Genomic DNA, 21474 nt, shown 5'->3' with positions numbered 1-21474 from the left:
TAATAAAGAGGTCTTTATACATGCCATCTTTTAGATGGTCATCTTGGCCAACCAGCAATGAGGTTCCTTTAGACCAGGGGACACGCTGAAGATGTAAGAAATAGGAAATCACACAATTTTGTAATATATAGTACATGCATTTAAAATTCTGCTATCTTTCCTATATAGGTGCAATTGACCATTGTCAGCATTGTACATAATATGTAATTTGACTGGCATGTAGTTCTCTTCATATGCTGCCATACAAATATGTAACTCTTTTTAATTGTTTGTTAAAAAAGGGGGATGTCGTTGTGATAATGAGATATGCACTAAGGTGTATTTAAAGAGACCAGCTACACTCCATGGCTATGCATGAGTAAGGAGGCGTGACCCTCAAAATGTCGCGCATTATGGGATAGGACACAACTCGGCATTCTCAAAGAAATGAGCCTGTGAGCTGTGAATCGTGTTGGATATACAATAAAGGATTGAAAGTCCTGACTGTACTTCAGAAGAGTGAGTAGTAGTCATTTCTCACCTAAAAGTATACAGTTGCAAGAAAAAGTATGTGAACCCTTTGGAATGATATGGATTTCTGCACAAATCAGTCATAAAATGTGATCTTATCTTCCTCTAAGTCACAACAATAGACAGTCTGCTTAAACTAATAACACACAAAGAATTAAATGTTAAACATTCACAGTGTAGGTGGAAAAAGTATGTGAACCCCTAGACTAATGACATCTCCAAGAGCTAATTGGAGTGAGGTGTCAGCCAACTGGAGTCCAATCAATGAGATGAGATTGGAGGTGTTGGTTACAGCTGCCCTGCCCTATAAAAAACACACACCAGTTCTGGGTTTGCTTTTCACAAAAAGCATTGCCTGATGTGAATGATGCCACACACAAAAGAGCTCTCAGAAGACATATGAAGAATTGTTGACTTGAAAGCTGGAAAGGGTTTTAAAAGTATCTCCAAAAGCCTTGCTGTTCACCAGTCCACGGTAAAACAAAGTGTCTATAAATGGAGAAAGTTCAGCACTGCTGCTACTCTCCCTAGGAGTGGCCATCCTGTAAAGATGACTGCAAGAGCACAGCGCAGACTGCTCAATGAGGTGAAGAAGAATCCTAGAGTGTCAGCTGAAGACTTACAAAAGTCTCTGGCATATGCTAACATCCCTGTTAGCGAATCTACAATACGTAAAACACTAAACAAGAATGGATTTCATGGGAGGATACCACAGAGGAGGCCACTGCTGTCCCAAAAAAAACATTGCTGCATGTTTACAGTTTGCACAAGAGCACCTGGATGTTCCACAGCAGTACTGGCAAAATATTCTGTGGACAGATGAAACCAAAGTTGAGTTGTTTGGAAGAAACACACAACACTATGTGTGGAGAAAAAGAGGCATAGCACACCAACATCAAAACCTCATCCCAACTGTAAAGTATGGTGGTGGGGGCATCATGGTTTGGGGCTGCTTTTCTGCGTCAGGGCCTGGACGGATTGCTATCATCGAAGGAAAAATTAATTCCCAAGTTTATCATTATCAAGATATTTTGCAGGAAAACTTAAGGCCATCTGTCCACTAGCTGAAACTCAACAGAAGATGGATGTTGCAACAGGACAATGACCCAAAGCATAGAAGTAAATCAACAAGAGAATGGCTTAAACAGAAGAAAATACACCTTCTGGAGTGGCCCAGTCAAAGTCCTGACCTCAACCCGATTGAGATGCTGTGGCATGACCTCAAGAAAACAATTTACACCAGACATCCCAAGAATATTGCTGAACTGAAACAGCTCTGTAAAGAGGAATGGTCAAGAATTACTCCTGACCATTGTGCACGTCTGATCTGCAACTACAGGAACATGTTAGGTTGAAGTTATTGCTGCCAAAAGAGGTTCAACCAGATTATTAAATCAAAGGGTTCACATACTTTTTCCACCTGCACAGTGAATGTTTACATGGTGTGTTCAATAAAAACATGGTAACATTTAATTATTTGTGTGTTATTAGTTTAAGCAGACTGTGATTGTCTATGGTTGTGACTTAGATGAAGATCAGATCACATTTTATGACCAATTTGTGCAGAAATCCATATCATTCCAAAGGGTTCACATACTTTTTCTTGCAACTGTATATGAAGAATTACATGCGGCTGAATTGAATTGAGAGTTGCATCGTACAGAGTCTTGGTGAGACTCTAAGTCAGACCGCTGTGAAGCACATGTGGGAGCTGTTTGATTTAATATCATTAATGTGATCCCACCCCCCACTAGCATTCAGTTGGGAGCAGAGTTAAATGACATACATGTGCTGGGTAAATACACAGTACACATCCATGGGATAAGTAAATTGGGCTAATGATAAAATTATGATTTGTAATAATTTTTCAATACATTTACATAGCGCCAACATATTCCACAGCACTGCACAGAGATGGTCTTCACTCACATTGGTACCTGTTCCTACTGGGTCTCAGAACTTAACCCCTTCCCGACTACAATCCGTCTATATATGTGCTATTTGCACATGCCCCGTGCAGCTAGCACGTGTATAGACGTCAGGCAGCTCTTTAATCCAAGCACTGCAAAACACTTGGAATAAAGCTTCTGCCCCTGCACTGCTGCTGTCACTGAAAGCATACAGTGCAGTAATGCCGGCAAGGGTCCAGAGTGGTCCCTTGCCAGCAATCGATCCGATTGGTTAGTCTGTGCAGACTAACTAATCGGATCGCGGCAGTGAAAAAATGCCTGTTCCAGGCTCTGATCTGCGCTCTGCATATCAGAGCCTGAAATCAGGTAATGTGTCCACGTGCCCCCCGATCTGTGCCCCCTTCCTGTGCGCCTCCAACCCCCCCCTGTCCCCGCCTGCCCCTGATGCAGTTCCCCCCGCCCCATCCATATTTATGCAGCCTGCCCCTGATGCGGTCCACCCCCTCCCCACCCCATACATTCATCCTGCCCCTGATGCGGTCCACCCCCTCCCCACCCCATACATTCATCCTGCCCCCATTTGTGCTGCCTCAATGCAGGCCGTACCTTTCCCCTTTCCAGCGCTGCCCCCTGTCCTCTTCCCCAGATGCAGTGCGGTCCCCCTGCTGTGTTTAATGCCGGCGGCTCCATTCCTGAGCCGCCGCCATCAGCAGCGAGTGTCAGCTCTATGCTGACACTCTGCTGTAACGACTTAGGTCCCGCGGCAGCGGCATCCATGGGGTTAATAGGGGGAGGGGGCTCCCTCTCTCAACCATCGGGGCTGCCGTGCTGCGATGGCAGCGCCCAATGGTTGCCATGGCAACCTGAGGCTTTGCAAAGGCGTCCAGTGTTGCCACCTACAGGACATCTGATAGTATTATACTTTGCAATGCAAGAGCATTGCAAAGTATAGTACAGCCATCAGCCCCACTGGATCTTCAAGATCCAAGAGGGACTTGATAAAAAAATAATGAAAAAAATTAATTGCCTTTTCCTATAAAAAAAAAAACGAAACCTACACATATTAGGTATCATCGCGTCCGTAACGACCGTCTTCTAAAAAATATATCACATGATAGACCCCGTCCGATAAACACCATAATTTTTTTTGATAAAAACAGTGTAAAAAAAGCCATTTTTGTCACCTTACATCCCAAAAAGTGCAACACCAAGCGATCAAAAAGGTGTATATCAAACAACATTGTACCAATAAAACCGTCACCTCCTCCCGCAAAAAATGAGACCCTACAAAAGAAAATCGCTCAAAAAATAAAATAAAAATATAGTTCTTAGAACATTGAGACACTAAAAAATATTTATTTTATTTCAAATATGCTATTATTGTGTTAAAGTGAAAAAATTAGTGCACATATTAGGTATCGCTGCATCCTGTAATAACCTGCTCGATAAAAATATCACATGACCTAACCCCTCAGATGAACACCGTAAAAAAAATAGAATAGAAAAAACTGTGCAAAAAAAAAAAAGCCATTCTTGTCATCTTACATCACAAAAAGTGAAACAGCAAGCGATCAAAAAGGCTTATGACCCCCCAAAATAGTACCAATCAAACCGTCACTTCATCCCGCAAAAAATGATATCCTATTTAAAACAATCGCCCAAAAAAGAAAAAAGCTATGGCTCTCAGAGTATGGAGACACTAAAACATAATTTTTTTGGTTTCAGAAATGCTATTATTGTGTAAAACATAAAAAAAATAAGAAAAAGTAGACATATTGGGTATTGCCACATCCGTAACGATCTGCTCTATAAAACTGTCACATGACCTAACCCCTCAGATGAATGCTGTAAAAATAAATAAAAACTGTTCCAAAACAGCCAATTTTTTGGTCATCTTGCCCCATAAAGTGTAATAATAAATGATCAAAAAATCCTATGTACCCAAAAATAGTACCAATAAAAACCTCAACTCTTTCTGCAAAAAACAAGCCCCTGCACAAGGCGATCGGCAGAAAAATAAAAAAACATATGGCGTTCAGAAAATGGACACACAAAAATATAATTTATTTTTCAAAAATGCTTTATTATGTAAAACTGAAACAAACATCATATATCATGATATCATTGCATCCGCGGAATCAGGGTAATAAATATTGAGTTTTGTTTGGCTGCTAACCCTCAATGTATTAAAGAAAAAAATGTATAAAATGGAAAATCTGCCAAAAAAGTGAAATTTAGAAATTTCATCTCCATTTTCCTTTAATTCTTGTGGAACACCTAAAGGGTTAACAAAGTTTGTAAAATCAGTTTTGAGTAACTTGATGGGTGTGGTTTCTACAATGGGGTCATTTATGTGGGGTTTCCACTTTGTAAGCCCCACAAAGTGACTTCAGACCTGAACTGGTCCTTAAAAAGTGGGTTTTGGAAATTTTCTTAAAATTTTAAGAATTGCTCTAAACTTCTAAACCTTCTAACGTCCTAAAAAAATAAAATGACATTTCCAAAATGATGCCAACATAAAGTATACATATGGGGAATGTTAAGTAATGAATATTTTATTAGGTATGACTTTCTGTTTTAGAAGCAGAGAAATTGAAATTTTGAAAATTGTGAATTTTTTGAAATGTTTGGTAAATTTGGGATTTTTTTATAAATAAAGGTGAAATATATTGACTCAAATTTATGACTATCATTAAGTAAAATGTGTCACGAGAAAACAATCTCAGAATTGCTTGGATAAATAAAAGTGTTCCAAAGCTATTACCTCATAAAGTGACACATGTCAGATTTGTAAATTTTGACCTGGACACTGGGGTATCCATGACCCTTAGGTCATGAAAGGGTTAAATACCAAATCTATTATTATGTTTTGTGGAGTTAATTATTATTTTTTATGTGGGAGGAAACCCATATAAACAGGGAGAACATACAAACTCCATGTAGATGTTGCAGGACACAAGTGCTGTGAGGCATAACTGTTCTGGTTAAACTGCCAGTTCGGTTGATGTACTGCTCCAAATTAATTAATGCTAAAGTATACGTATACTGAGAGATCAATACTGAGACAACACACAGCTGGGGGTCATAACAGGATCTCTGGTTTATTGCGGAACAGATTGAAGCAATTGTAGCTATTGAAGCTATCAGAGAATAGAGAGCTTTGGGCAGACATACTCTCTTTTCTTGGGTCCACAGTCCAGATTCTTTCTCTTCTTGGGCTGACTCTTAGCCAATCCAATTTTTGCCATCAAGACTTGTGAGGGCTGTTCTTCTTCCTCTTTCACTGCTGCTTGCTTTGCTGCTTGATCAGCTAGGGCATTTCCTCTGGCTTCAGGGGGGGTCAGCTCGAGTATGAGCCTTTACCTTAATCACTGCCACTTGGGTGGGCAGGAGTACTGCCATTAGAGCCGCTACTGCTGAAGAATTCTTGATTGGGGTTCCTGCGGCCGTGATGTAATCCCGGGCCTTCCATATCACTCCAAAAGGCATATCTAGAGTAAGTGTAAATGTTGTCAGTTGAGTATTTTGCCATAAGGCAGGCTTCAGTATAGGCAATGAGTTCAGCCTCCTGTGCTGACTGGTCTGGGCGCAATTGTCTTACACACAGCACCTCATGCTCACTAGTGACTGCCATGTCTGTATGGAACTTCCCCTTGTCATCGGCGTACCTTGAGCTCTCCACAAAGAGAGTCCAGTGTGGATTCAGTAATGGAGTGTCCTAAATTGATGGTGGCGTTCCTACTTCACCCTAAATTGAGTCAGAGGAACCCCATAGTTCTTATTCTTGAAGATCCTCTTCAGCCTGTAGATCAAGAAAATCTTCAGATTCTCCAGTATACTCCCCCCTTGGAAGAGGGAGAAGAGCAGCAGGATTGGGGATGTGACATCTTTGAATAGTGACATTATCAGGTAGGAGCAGGCTACCTTGCAACCGTAGGTGACGTTCATTAGTCAGATGCCTAGGTTGTGTTTGTTGGAGAATGGCAGAAATGTCATGTGGTGCTAGGATAGTGAGGGGGTGGCCAAGTACCATATCAGAAGTGGTGTCCAGCAGGGCACTGGCTGCATGTACAGCTCTGACACAGGAAGGGGCTGCCCTGGCTACTGGGTCCAGTCTCTTTGTATGGTAGGTCTTTGGGGTCCTTCAGGGTCACAGTGACTGGTGGGACATTGAGGCGTCCGATATCCTGGGGTCCTTTGGCCCAGAGAGTATCGGGATGAGGTGCAAAATGGTTTGCAGCGAATCCCCTTGCTCATATAAATCGGTGCAGAATTTTATTGTCAGACATCTGGCAGCCGTGGGTGTCACATAATTTGAGCAAAAACCACAAAGACCAAGAAGCCAGACAGTTTCTTATCAGAAAGAGGATCTTAAACTTATAACAGCAGAAGCTATCATTTCTGAGAAGAGAAAAGGTGGGGGTCAACTGATCCTTCACAGCTGCACGTAGCTGTCCTGCAATGTGGTGGAATGATCTGCTAATTTTGCTTTTGCCCATTTCTGTAGTTGCTCTATAAAGTATTCCACAGACTCATGATCCCAGGGGTCAAAGTTCTGACCTCTCAGCTCAGGGATGGGAATGTGGTCCATTATCAGTGAGGAGTATTCACCGGTCTTATTCTCCACTATACTTTGCAAATCAGACCACGTACATCCATATGCTTGGTGCACTTGAGACAATTTCCTGTAAAATGGCATTGGGTGAGTATTAGGATCAGGCAGTAAGTTCACTATAGTGAACTATAGTTGTGGAGTAAAATACACATATTTGGGCAGGCCCTGGGGACATGTTAGTGTCAGGACTTCCCTAAGGGTTTCGTAATTGCTCCTCTCTAGATCTTGCATGTTTCTTTGCAATGCAGTAATCTGAGACTGGAGGGCGGTGTTTGGGTTCTGTGCAGCAGGACTACCCTCGTTCCATGGTGCCAATTGGGGAAGGGTGGGGGTCCTTGTGCCAGATACAGATTCTACCGCCTCGTCAGACTGTGTTTTATCGGGCTCTTCTTTCTGACCTTCCACCATTATGGGTGTGGGGGTCATGATCTGACGGGAAGTCATAAAAGTGCCATCCGGGTTTATCATCTAGTACAGCATAGAGATCACCGGGACACTAGGGGTGATGGGGAGGGATCTGGGACAAAGGAGATTAAAAGGTCCAGCCACGGGCGTTGGCTGTGGAAAAGATGGCGCCATAGCGGGGACTGATGAGACATGCTGGGGAACTACAGAGGCGTAATTCTGTTAACCGCACACTTTACAAGTCCAGTCTTTTTCCGGTCTGACGGCGCCATTTTATAGGGTGGTGGCTGCTCTCGCCCAGTTAATATACCGGGCTTACAGTAGTATCTCCGGCTGCTTTCATCATAATTTAGTTCTCCCCCGTCTTTTCAAATTCCGTACTACAGTCCAACCACACATGGACGGTATCTTAACTTTTCATCCTCCAACTTCCCTCTTTTCTCATTCAACAACGTCTGCCACGTAACATGGCAGTGTGCCACCTTTTGTTATGTTATACATTTTTTCTAACTTGCTTAAACATTTAACATGGCGTTTGCCTCTCTGGTCCGCCACCTACTGTTCAGGTGAACAGTAGCCCTTCGGGTCACTTTCCTCATTTCCCATCTTCTGGATCCTTCACCTTGTTCTGGACAACACAGAAACCCGATATAACACGTTGAGCCTAATGTCCCACACACTCTGGGTAGACACTGGCCGGTATCCTCCCTTCTGTCGTCTCTCGGTCACAACACCGGGGTGACCGATTGACACAGGCACTTTAGAAGACCTTTGGGTTTCTATCAGTCTGTGTTTCCATTACAAAGGGTCGCACATTAAAAACAATAAACCACAATACATCAAGGAAGAATCCTTGCGTACTGTCCCATCGTCTCTCACACCTACTCACTGGACGTGAAGTCCTTTGAGTCCCGGCCAGCACACTCCGGGCTACCACGGACCGCTCTCCCCCCTTCTGTGATCGTCCCCTTTTTGGAGATTTGAGTCAGACGCCGGGCTGAACTCCGATACAGGCTAATAGGAGAACTCTGTGTCTCAGTCAGTGATTACTTGTCAACAGGGTCTTCCCAACTTATAGGCGCAACACAGTACATCAAGACTTTAAAAAACATATGGGGTTCTTACTTTCATGCCCTCGAGGACATCCCGGACTGCTGCCGCACACCCTCCCTCAGATGAACACCAAGAGGCTACACCAGGAGAAACTTTATAGGCAAGATGACTCAGTTTTCCTACCTCGTATTACAGGTCGTGATCCCGGTGTCCGTTAGTGTGCCTCTCCTCATCTGGTCTCCGGGGGTACGGGAACAAAGGGTCCAATCCTTGAGCTCCACGCTGGGCTCCAAAATTGCTCTGGTTCTGGTCAACCTGCCAGTTCGGTTGATGTACTGCGCCAAAATTAATTAATGTTAAAGTATACGTATAATGAGAGATCAATACTGAGACAACACACAGCTGGGGGTCATAACAGGATCTCTGGTTTATTGCGGAACAGCAGACAGTATATAGGACAGGAAGGAGTGGAGGGTGCAAGGTGGCGTATATCTTTTCTATTGGCTATAAACTCTGTATTTTCTGTCACATCTATGTGGAAGAGGAAGTTCCCCCCTCCCGCTTCCAGATTTGAAGCAGCTTGCTTGAGCTGAACAGAAACCGTCTTGTGACACATGATATAGCAAAGAGTAAGATTCTTGTTATAGGCATTGGCTGGGTGCCTGGCCACCAATTTAACTACAGTATAGTTCTCAACAAGCAAGTATCCATTTTGTATTAATAGTCCATAACATAACCACTGAGCAGCCATACTCTCTGTGTATTGTGGTCATCAAAGCAACTACTTCATTATATTTACATGGCTGCCTGTCTTTAGGTGATACTGTTAATAAGGTTAAAAGGTTACTACCACCTGGACCTTTATGGCATATCCACAAGATATTCATAAATGTCTGATAGGTGCAGGTAAGGATGCTTACTTGGCTATTTTCAGAACTCCCACAGAAGTGAATAGAGAGCTGCACATGTGCAGTCGCTTCTTGACTCACAGTAGATGCCAGATGGGTCAAAGAACCCCTTGCGCAAAACAGTTGCAGGTCACAGAGGTGGGACCCACACCCTTATACAACATTTAGTAGCATATCCCATTGATATGCAGGGCAGCTTAGTCGTTAGCACTGTTGTCATGCAGGACTGGGGTCCTGGATTCAAATGCAAACCAAGGTCAAAATCTGCAAGGAGTTTACATAGTAATAGTTTATAAGGCCGAAAAAAGACATCTCTCCATCCAGTTCGGCCTGTTATCCTGCAAGTTGATCCAGAGGAAGGCAAAAAAAAACCAAAAAACTGAGGTAGAAGCCAATTTTCCCCACTTAAGGGGAAAAAAATTCCTATCCGACTCCAATCAGGCAATCCGAATAACTCCCTGGATCAAGGACCCCTCTCTAGTAGCTATAGCCTGTAATATTATTACGCTCCAGAAATACATCCAGGCCCCTCTTGAACTCTTTTAGTGAACTCACCATCACCACCACCTTACAAAATATTAGGAAAGCAGCCAGCCTAGACTCTGTGTCTGCGAAATGTTTGAAATTCTGTGCTGATCAGCTAGCCTTTGTTTTCACACAGACATATTTAAATCTCTGGAACTATCAATGGTCCATGCCTGTTTTAAACGCTCAACAATTGTCCCAGTTCCTAAAAAATCAAAACCTACTTGTCTAAATGACTATAGGCCTGTTGCCCTTGCATCATTGGTCAGGAAAGCATTTGAAAAACTGATAATGGCTCTCTGCAATTTGCCTACAGGTCTAACAGATCTGCAGATGATGCTGTAAACATGTGTATGCATTATGTTCTAGAACAGGCATACAGGCATGCTCAACCTGCGGCCCTCCAGCTGTTGTAAAACTACAACTCCCACCATGCCCTTCTGTAGGCTGATAGCTGTAGGCTGTCCGGGAATGATGGGAGCTGTAGTTTTGCAACAGCTGGAGGGACGCAGGTTGAGCATGCCTGTTCTAGAACATTTAGACTCTCCGGGAACCTATGCCAGAATTTTATTTGTGGATTTCAGCTCTGCATTTAATACCATAATACCATCGCTGCTACACAGCAAGGTCACTCACCTACGCATACCTGAATCAACCTGCAAATAGATAACCAATTTCTAAACCGACAGGAGACAGCAGGTTAGACTTGGGAAACACACCTCAAGCTCTTTGACAGTCAGTATGGGAGCTCCCCAGGGCTGTGTGCTTTCTCCACTGCTCTACTAACTGTACACCAATGACTGCATCTCCACAGACCCATCTGTTAAGGTTCTGAAGTTTGCAGATGACACAACAGTAGCTGGCCTCATACAAAATGGGGATGAGTCTGCATTTAGGCTTGAAGTGGGATAGCTTTCCTCCTGGTGCAGCAACAACTTGGAACTTACTGCTCTCAAGACCATAGAGATGATAATAGACTTTAGGAGATCTCCTCCTCAGCATCTCCCACTAATCATAAATGGATCTACAGTAACCAGAGTAGAGTCATTCAAGTTTCTTGGGACCACAATTTCCAACAACCTAAAATGGAACAGCAATACTGTCTATCATCAAAAAAGCGCAAAAGAGGATGTACCACCTACGGCAGCTGAAAAAGTTTGGCCTACCACAAAAATTAACTGTGCAGTTCTACACCGCAATCATCGAATCCATCATGACATCATCTATGACTGTATGGTTCGGCTCCTGCTCAATATTAGAAAAGCTGAGACTGCAGCGCATCATCCAAACAGCGGAAAGCATAATTGGCTGTAGCTTACCTTCCCTGCAGGATCTTCACGCTAGCAGGTGTAGAAAGAGAGCGGCTAAGATTGCCTCAGACCCCTCTCACCCTGCTCACTCCATGTTCCAGCCTATGCCTTCAGGAGTGAGACACCATTCAGTGGCTACTAAAACTTCCAGGCACAGGAACAGCTTCTTCCCTCAGGCAGTTGCCTTGCTTAGGCTAGTTTCACACTAGCGTTCGGCTGTCCGCCCGTGAGCTCCGTTTGAAGGGGCCCGAACGCTTCCGTCCAGCCCTGATGCAGACTGAATGGATGCGGATCCGCTCAGACTGCATCAGTCTGGCGGCGTTCAGCCTCCGCTCCGCTCAGCAGGCGGACACCTGAACACTGCTTGCAGCGTTCGGGTGTCCGCCTGGCCGTGCGGAGGCGTGCGGATCCGTCCAGACTTACAATGTAAGTCAATGGGGACGGATCCGTTTGAAGATGCCACAATATGGCTCAATCTTCAAGCGGATCCGTCCCCCATTGACTTTCAATGTAAAAGTCTGGACGGATCCGCTCAGGCTAATTTCACACTTAGCTTTTTTTTGCCAATATAATGCAGACGGATCCGTTCTGAACGGAGCCTCCGTCTGCATTATTATGATCGGATCCGTTCAGAACGGATCCGATCGAACGCTAGTGTGAAAGTAGCCTTAATGCAGAACCACGCTAAAGCTGGTATGACTTGAAAACATTACAGCATAGAACTGAAAATGATCTCTCCTTCCTGCTTATTGCCACTAAAACTTACATACTGTCCTTGTCCTGCACAATCCATACTGTCTGTCCTTGTAGTTTTGTTTGTGTCTGTCAAGCAACTGCCAAGTCAAATTTCTTGTACGTGTGAACTTATTTGGCCAAATAAATTGATTCTGATTAGGCAGAGAGTTCCATAGTCTCACTGCTCTTACCGTAAAGAACCCTCTTCTATGTTTGTGTACAAACCTTCTTTCCTCCAGATGCAGAGGATGTCCCCTCGTCACAGTCACAGTCCTGGGGATAAATAGGCGATGGGATAGATCTCTGCACTGACCCCTGATATATTTATACATAATTATTAGATCTCCCCTCAGTCTTTTTTTTTTCTAAACTGAATAACCCTAATTTGGATAATCTTTATGGGTACTGTCGTCCACCCATTCCAGTTATTACTTTAGTTCAGTGTTTCCCAACCAGTGTGCCTCCAGCTGTTGCAAAACTACAACTCCCAGCATGCCCGGACAGCCTTTGGTTGTGCGGGCATGCTGGTAGTTGTAGTTTTGCAACAGCTGGAGGCACACTGGTTGGGAAACACTGCTTTAGTTGCCCTCCTCTAAACCCTCTCCAGCTCTGCTATGTCTGCCTTGTTCACAGGAGCCCAGAACTGTGCACAGTACTCCATGTATAGTCTGACTAATGATTTGTAAAGTGGCAGGACTATGTTCTCATCACGGGCAGCTATGCCCTTTTGATGCAGCCAATTATCTTATTCGCCTTGGCAGCAGCTGCCCGACACTGGTTTCTACAGCTTAGTTTGCTGTTCACTAAAATTCCTAGGTCCTTTTCCATGTCAGTGTTACCCAATGTTTTAACATTTAGTATGTACTGGTGACTTGCATTATTCCTTCCCATGAGCATAACCTTACATTTGTCAGTGTTAAACCTCATCTGCTACTTATCTGCTCAAGCCTCCAATCTATCCAGATCCCTCTGTAGCAGTATACTGTCCTCTTCCGTGTCAATTACTTTACACAGTTTAGTGTCATCTGCAAAAACTGATATTTTACTGTGTAAGCCTTCTACAAGATTATTAATAAATATATTGAAGAGAATAGGGCCCAATATGGACCCCTGAGGTACCCCACTAGTGACCCAATCTGAGTGTCATACACACAGGAGGTGGGGTAGTGACCACTGAACTCCACCCTACCCCCTGTCCCTGACTTCTTGCCTCGCAAGTCCTAGAGACAAGGGACAACTGGTTGACAAACCCTTAACTAGGATAGTGCAAAGAAGACAAACAACACAAACAGAAAGGTCAAACAAGCCACGTCAAAACAAAGCAGAGAGCAGAAAAGGTACTGGAGGAGCAGGCAGAGAATCATCAGGACAAGCCAAAGTCAAACCAGGAGAGCACGCAAAGATGAGAGGATGAGACGGATGGGAAATCGGAAGCCAAGCAGGAACAAACAAACCAGGTGAGTATCATGCAGGAAGGACCTCAATAATAGGCAATCTGTGGCCAGCAGATTGCCTGTTTAAATAGAGTGCTGGTGGAGTCATGTGACGTGGCCATCGTCACATGACTCCTGAGATCTGATGCAGCCGAGTGCCAAGTGATCAGCTCGGCGCTCAGAACTATTGCGGTTGTCATGGGAACGGGTGATGTCAGGCGTGCTGATAATGCAAGCGCACCCCGGCCGTCCCCGCTTCCCAGAACACTGCATCGTGACACCGAGTGTGTACCGTTAATAACCACCCTATGTTTTCTATCATTAAGCCAGTTGTTTACCTACATACAGACATTTTCTCCAAGTCCAAGAATTCATATTTTATATACTAACCTATTATGCGGTACAGTGTCAAATGCTTTGGAGAAGTCCAGATATACGACATCTATTGATTCACCGCTGTCAAGTCTAGAACTTACCTCCTCATAGAAACTGATTAAATTTGTTAGACATGACCAATTCCTCACAAAGCCATGCTGATATGGTGTTATTTGCTTATTTTCATTGGGGTTCTCCAAGATAGCATCTCTTAGAAAACCTTCAAACAGTTTCCCTACAACAGATGTTAAACTTACCGGCCTATAGTTTCTGGGCTCTGTTTTTGGACCCTTTTTGAATATTGGCACCACATTTGCTATGCGCCAATACAGTGGAACACTCCCTGTCAGTATAGAGTCCGCAAATATCAGAAATAAGGGTCTGGCTATGACATTACTTAATTCTCTTAGGATATGAGGGTGTATGCCATCTGGTCCTGGCGATTTGTGTATTTTAAGCTTTTTAAGATGCCACTGTACTTCTTCCTGAGTCAGACAGGGCACTTTTAATGGGGAATTTTTTTTTACATTCTGCATTTCATCTGACAGTTTATTTTATTCAGTGAATACAGTGGAGAAAAAATATTTAATAGCTTTTCTTTCTCCTTATCGTTCTCTGCAACTCCCCCCTCATTACTCTGTAAAGGGCCGAACATTTAGATTTATACTTTTTACCATTTATATAATTGAAGAACATTTTAGGGTTAGTATTACTCTCTTTAGCAATTAATCGTTCGGTCTCTTTTTAATGACAATTGGAAGGTTATTACTTTATGGTCACTATTTCCTAGGTGTCCCCCAACCTGCACATCTGTTGTTCTGTCAGGTCTATTGGTTAATACTAAGTCCAGTGTAGCTGTTCCTCTAGTCGGGTCCTGAACCAGTTGGGAAAGGTAATTGTCTTTGATTATTGCTAAGAACCTGTTTCCTTTATTAGATGTACAGGTTTCAGTTTCCCAGTCTATATCTGGGTAGTTGAAGTCCCCCATAATAACGACCTCATTATGATTTGCCGCCTCGCCTATCTCGTTTAGTAGTAGATTTTCTGTGGACTCTGGTATACTAGGTGGTTTATAATAAACTCCTATTAGTATTTTATTATTGTTTTTGCCTCCATGTATTTCTGCCCACAGTGACTCCACATGTTCATGTCCCTCCCCTACATCTTCTCGGACTGTGGGCTTTAGACAGGACTTTACATAAAGGCAGACCCCTCCCCTTCTCCGGTTTTGGCGATCCTTTCTAAACAGACTGTAACCCTGTACATTAACTGCCCAGTCATAGCTATCATCCAGCCATGTCTCAGTTATTCCCACTATATCATAGTCCTCCTCACACATCACCAACTCCAGCTCCCCAGTTTGTATGTCCTATGCTATGCTTAACACACCTCAAACAGATACAGTATAATTTCTGAATTTACCTATAAGTTGGACAAGGGGTGATTTGAATGATTACACTCTATATAAATTAATAGAAAAAAAAAAAAGGCCATGAATGCCTACACACACACACACAGAGTAGACTAGGAGAAGAATGTTAGAGATGCTTCTGTACAGACCACAGACATGTTGCTGAAGATAAGGAATTATTTTATAAATTCGCCTCTTAAAAAAACTACTATTCATCTGTTACTGAATGTCAGGGTCAGATGACAGACACCATGCTTAGTCCTATTCAGTTCTCCTATGGATATGGTACACAGGACTAATCTGGATCATACCGTTTTTTTTTTTTTTGGTTTTTTTTAGACAAACTACAGTATTGGTCATGTGTGAGCAGAAGTTGTTTTTATTAGCAATTTTCAACAGGTTTTTCTTCTATAGCTTTCAGTTCAATGCATTTGCAGACTAGTGGGGTATCTGTTTCACACACACAATCCATCAGGTAGCTGCTTTGATGGGTTAATCTGATTTAAGTTAAACTCTTATCAAACTGATAGAAATTTGACTATAATCAGTGTTTATGAGATGTTAGGAAAGTACAGATGCAATGGACTGAGCCAGGCGTCTGGGGTATCCCTTGCCCCTTAGGAGGTTTTTACGATATATATCCCTCTTATAGAGCAAGTAGTCGTGACACCAGTTGCAGTGAAGCATCGAGGACATGAAGTCCCCTTTGTAGATGGTAGTGTTGGTACCCAGGTGTAGGATTGCCAAATTGGTGTAGAGTGACCTACAATCTTCTCTGAAGGTGTTGTATGCACATGTCAAGGTGCTTCTACCTGGATATCATTGGATCCCAGATGTTGGTTCGAAGCAGTGCAAAAAGGGGGTTGTTGAACTTGGGTGATTAATAAGTGGAATAAATGGAGTCCAGACCTTGTATTAACCTAGAAAACAGCTTTACTGGAATAAACGGTAGTTCTAAGTTTCCAGACTTTATCTTGGTCATCAGCAGGCATTGGCTTAACTTCTGGCAGGCAAACACTTCTGCAACAATCTCAGCTCTGCTATGCTGTAGCTTTATCAGCTCTGATATGTAGGCTGGACTTATTAGGAACTCATCCTCTTCTGCTGGAACTTAGCTGTCTGTAGTCTGTCTCTTACTTTAATCCTAGGAACCTCTTCCTGGCTTCAAGCTCTCTTAGCTTGGCTTGTAGGCAATGCAAGCCCAGGAGGGGACATGCAACCATGTAGAACTCACAGGCTGGCCGACAAACAACCTTCCCCCAGGGGTAGACTAGACTGACTTCTAACTAACTAACTCCTCCCTCTTTGGAGAGGGGAATAGAATGGAAGAAGGCTCCATCATAGATAACTCAGCTCTGCTAGATTGCTGCCACCTGCTGGTGAACCAGACACATTACATGTTAACAGTCGTTTATAAGTAATAGAAATACACAAATTGCAGGAAATGGCAATAAATATAGGAGAGGACATACACCAATAAAGATAGTGGGGGTACAAAAGAGGTGGTAATGCCACTCTGGGTCATTACACAGATAAGGGCTACAGATACAACTGACCTAGCGGCTCCCTGATAGATTCAGTGTGATGATCCAATGAGAAGGAGAAATGAGGAATTGGAGTCAACAGTGGAATGGAACAGTATTTTGCCTTTCAAGATGAAAAGCTTTACTGGTGACAATATATTTCAGTCCTGAACCAATGCCTTCATCAGGTCATAATTTAGCATTCAGTGTGGAGCAGAGCGCCTGTTAGTCTGCAAATGTATTGCAACTGAAAACTGTGGAAGAAAAACTGTTAAAATATTTAATAAAGACTGATGGAAAAATGCTTTTAGGCAGTGGTGGATTGGGAACTTAAAGTAGCCCTGGGGAAAAAAAAAAAAGTGGCCCCATGTTGTAGGAGTGTCTGAATTGACTGGAGGTGGGACAACATAAGTAGGATGGGTCAGTAGTACCATAGCGCAAAATACCATGTACCACAGTGCCGCACAATATATTGCCCCAATAGCTGTCCTCCTGAGTTGGCCATCAATAGAGGCCATTTTCTGTTCTCCTCCTCCACCAGTTGCCTCTGATTAAGATATGGAGCAGGGGGCTTACGAAGTGAGATGCCGGCCATACTTGAATTCAGGAGGACAATGGACATGTGCAGTCATTGGCCGTGTACATAAGTACTTTATTCTCACAGCATAAATTATCTGGTTATCTGATTGGACATTGGTTATCGGCCCACCGGGAAATGTCCCCGTAAGATCCATGGCCAATCCACCCCTGCTTTTAGCCCAAAAAAAGAGTAGAATGCACACACACATCCAGTGAGATCTGTCGAGGGAAGTATACTTACCTGCTCACTGACGCTCAGTTCCAACTCCGTGGATCCACCGTGGTCTTCACTTTGCTTTGATCCCTGCATGTAAACGTTCAGCTTGGACAGAGCCACGTGCGCCAACGCCTGGCCACAGTTGATGTGTATCCAAGCAGTAGGTCACCGCTGTGGCCATTCATTGGCTGCAGTGTGCCACGTGACCCTGTCCATGCTGGATCATTACATATGGGGACCGAAGCACAGTGAAGTCATGCGATGGACCCAGGGCCGGCTCCAGGTTCATGTGGGCCCTTGGGCGATAAATCCCAGTGGGCCCCCGTGAGGCATTTTTTTACATTGACATGTCCCCCTGTGGCTCCCACACGGTATAATGACCCCCAGTGACCCCTATACAGTATAATGACTACTAGTGGCCCTTCACACAGTATAATGACTACTAGTGGCCCTTCACACAGTATAATGACTACTAGTGGCCCTTCACACAGTATAATGAACCCCCAATTCCCCCCCCCCCCCGTATTATGACCACCTGTGGCCCTGCATTCAGAATAATAACCCCCAGTCGCCCCCATTCAGAATAATGACCCCCAGTAGCCCCCACACTGGGGGAATACTGTATGGAGGGGGCTCTGGGGGTCATTATACTAAATGGGGGACACTGAGGGTCATTATACTATGTAAAGGGCCCTCACAGTATAATGACCCCACAGCAACACTCCATGCAGAATAATGACCCCTAGTCGCTACCACACTGGGGTTATACTGTATGGAGGGGGCACGAGGGGTTATTATATTTAATGGGGGCTCTGGTGGTCATTATGCTAAATGGAGGGTCAATGGGGATCGTTATACTAAATGGGGGGCACTGGGAGTCATTATACTGTGTAAGGGGCCCTCACAGTATGATGAATGACCCCCCCAGTGGCCCCCTCACATACCTATCATTGCAGGGGAGCTGGTCGTCCTGTCCATCACTAACCGCAGCTCCCTGCGCTCCTTCTCTCCTCCGGCCCACTGCAGCAGTGAGCCAGGCCTGGAGCAGAGAAGGAGATGTGCAGTGATGTAGCTGGAACTGACTGGGCCCCACAGCAAATTTTAGTACGCCCCCCTCCTCCCCAATGTGTGTTCACATCACGTTTTTCCTATCGGTTTGATGTATACAAATGTGCAGCACTCCACGTTTTTGTATCCTGCAGAGTCAAGTAAAAAATGCATACGTTAACGTATATGGTTTTTTACAATGGAACTGTATGGTGACTGGACGCCACTGTACGGCATCAGTCTGAGGCATCTGGTAACGCATACATTTTTGGTATACATTAAATGGATGGCACAAATGGGATGTGAACCCAGCCCTAGTGTCAGAATAAGCCCCAGTACACAGCAGAGCAGCGTGGCGGAGAGGGGAGGCCGCCATGTACTGACAGAGCGCTACCTGGTCCTGCTGGTCAGGGGTGAGGACTGTGCTTCCCAAGGATCATTTTCTACTGGGAAATACAGTGCACAATATAATACACTAGAATCCATATAATATAAAGATATTAGCCCTACCCCCAAATAATAATACAATTAGGGGGTCATTTATTACATAGAAATACGTCTGTTAGGCTACTTTCACACTTGCGTTCGGGGCTCCGCTTGTGAGTTCCGTTTGAAGGCTCTCACAAGCGGCCCCGAACGGATTCGTCCGGCCCTAATGCATTCTGAGTGGATGCGGATCCGCTCAGAATGCATCAGTCTGGCACAGTCTGTCCTCCGCTCAGCAGGCGGACACCTGAACGCTGCTTGCAGCGTTCGGGTGTCCGCCTGGCCGTGCGGAGGCGCGCGGATCCATCCAGACTTACAATGTAAGTCAATGGGGACGGATCCGTTTGAAGTTGACACAATATGGCTCAATTTTCAAACGGATCCGTCCCCCATTGACTTTCAATGTAAAGTCTAAACGGATCCGTTTGCATTATCATGCAAACGTATACGTTCTGAACGGATGTAAGCGTTTGCATTATAGGTGCGGATCCGTCTGTGCAGATACCAGACGAATCCGCACCTAAACGCAGGTGTGAAAGTAGCCTTAGGCTACTTTCACACTAGCGTTCGATCGGATCCGTTCTGAACGGATCCGATCATATTAATGCAGACGGAGGCTCCGTTCAGAACGGATCCGTCTGCATTAAATTGGCAAAAAAAAAGCTAAGTGTGAAATTAGCCTGAGCAGATCCGTCCAGACTTTTACATTGAAAGTCAATGGGGGACGGATCCGCTTGAAGATTGAGCCATATTGTGGCATCTTCAAACGGATCCGTCCCTATTGACTTACATTGTAAGTCTGGACGGATCCGCATGCCTCCGCACGGCCAGGCGGACACCCGAACGCTGCAAGCAGCGTTCAGGTGTCCGCCTGCTGAGCGGAGCGGAGGCTGAACGCCGCCAGACTGATGCAGTCTGAGCGGATCCGCATCCATTCAGACTGCATCAGGGCTGGACGGATCCGTTCGGGTCCGCTCGTGAGCCCCTTCAAACGGAGCTCACGAGCGGACAGCCGAACGCTAGTGTGAAACTAGACTTAGGCGTATTTCTGACACAGATTGTGGCACAAAGGTCCTTAGCACCGCAATCTGTATCTTTTCCCGCTCATGCCAGGTCTAAAAAAGGATGGCGTGGGCAGGGAAAGGGATACAGTTATGGCCATGCAGTTATTGGATACCACCGCCATATAGTGATAACACCGCCATACAATGATAAAACCACCATACAGTGACCGGATAAAAGGGTATAAGAGGGCACAGTACAGGGAATGACTATGGGCACTGCACAGGGTGTGGTAAGAGGGCACAATGCAGGGTATAAGTGGGCACAGTACGGGGTGGGGGGCACAGTCACATGACCCTGTGACGTTAGAAGGTCCTTATGGTGAATGCTGTTCAGATGCCACCATAATGAGAGGCAGAGGAGTGAGACAGGGGCCCTGGGTGGACAGGAGGGGTGGACACAGCAAGTAGGGGGAAGGGGCTCTGAGGGGGATTCATACAAGTAGTGGCAGGAGGTCTGTGCAGGGCAGCAAAAGGAGATAGGAGGGTGAAACAGGAGCTCTGGATACATGAGGGAGGAAAGGAGACAGCAGGGGCCCCATGAGGATGAGATAGGACAGGATATATGGGGGGGGGGGCAGGTGTCATGGGGGCAAACTGCTTAATGAAACAGTAACACAACTAAATAGAATGAAGCAGCAGCCGATCGAAGAGACCCCCCCCTTCTGTCCCACAGACAAGAGACATTCACAGTGCAGACTGCAGACTCACTCACAGACTGTCTTCAGCTCCAGCCCTCGGTCTCTCTCCTCAGGCAGCGTGTGTCCTGTGTAGAGGGGGCGTGTCTGAGTCTCTGCGCTCAGGGGGCGTGTCTGAGTCTCTGCAGCTCAGAGGGCCCCAAAGGGGTACTGCGTAAGTGAAGTGACAGCAGTGAGAGCTCCCATCTGTATTGATGGAAGTGCTCATAGCAGCTCAGTGGGCCCCCCCAGGAGCATTGGGCCCCGGCACTTGCCCGGGGATGCCGGGTTATGACGCCGGCCCTGGATGGACCCACAGAGCATTGGGGAGTAGGTACGGACGATTCCCTCGACAGGTCTCACTGGGTGGGGATGGGGTATTTAAAAAAAAAAAACTATATGAAGTTGGACAACCCCTTTAAGAAAAAATCCAAGCTAAATTGTTAAGTTTATACTTACTGCAGGGTCTGAGGGGTGGCGTATAGTTTATATTCTGTCTGGTGCTTTTTGAATCCCTGTTCAGATTGTACATATGGTCGTGTTTGGTAAACGTAAACTCATCTGGTTGTATAGTTCTATAGCCTGCTTGTTCCCATACTGCTATACCAGTACATGTAATCTTACTGGAGTATTAACTATTGGTCCACAAATCATGTAAACACATCATAGTCAGGCCAAGCTTCAATGAGATCAT

At 44.8% G+C, this 21474-nt stretch overlaps 1 protein-coding gene across 4 annotated transcripts in view; it reads right to left on the bottom strand.

Annotated features, from left to right (window-relative positions):
* LOC122941504 (melanoregulin-like) overlaps positions 1-20873 on the bottom strand; it is a 47659-nt gene extending 26786 nt beyond the window's left edge. The window contains exons 1-2 of one of the 4 annotated variants that reach the window (XM_044298816.1): positions 20815-20873; positions 8677-8828 (exon numbers count right to left, since the gene is read on the bottom strand). The gene's annotated coding sequence lies outside the window, so the exon portion shown is untranslated. The remainder of the gene's footprint in view (positions 1-8676; positions 8829-20814) is intronic. The other 3 variants (XM_044298815.1, XM_044298818.1, XM_044298817.1) reach the window with 3 other exon arrangements.
* Positions 20874-21474: the final 601 nt, after the last annotated feature.

The sequence above is a fragment of the Bufo gargarizans genome, chromosome 6 (genome assembly GCF_014858855.1).
Source record: "Bufo gargarizans isolate SCDJY-AF-19 chromosome 6, ASM1485885v1, whole genome shotgun sequence".
Classification (NCBI taxonomy): Eukaryota; Metazoa; Chordata; class Amphibia; order Anura; family Bufonidae; genus Bufo; species Bufo gargarizans.
Note: the sequence above shows the minus strand (reverse complement) of the source record. Positions and strands in the feature narration are given on the sequence as shown.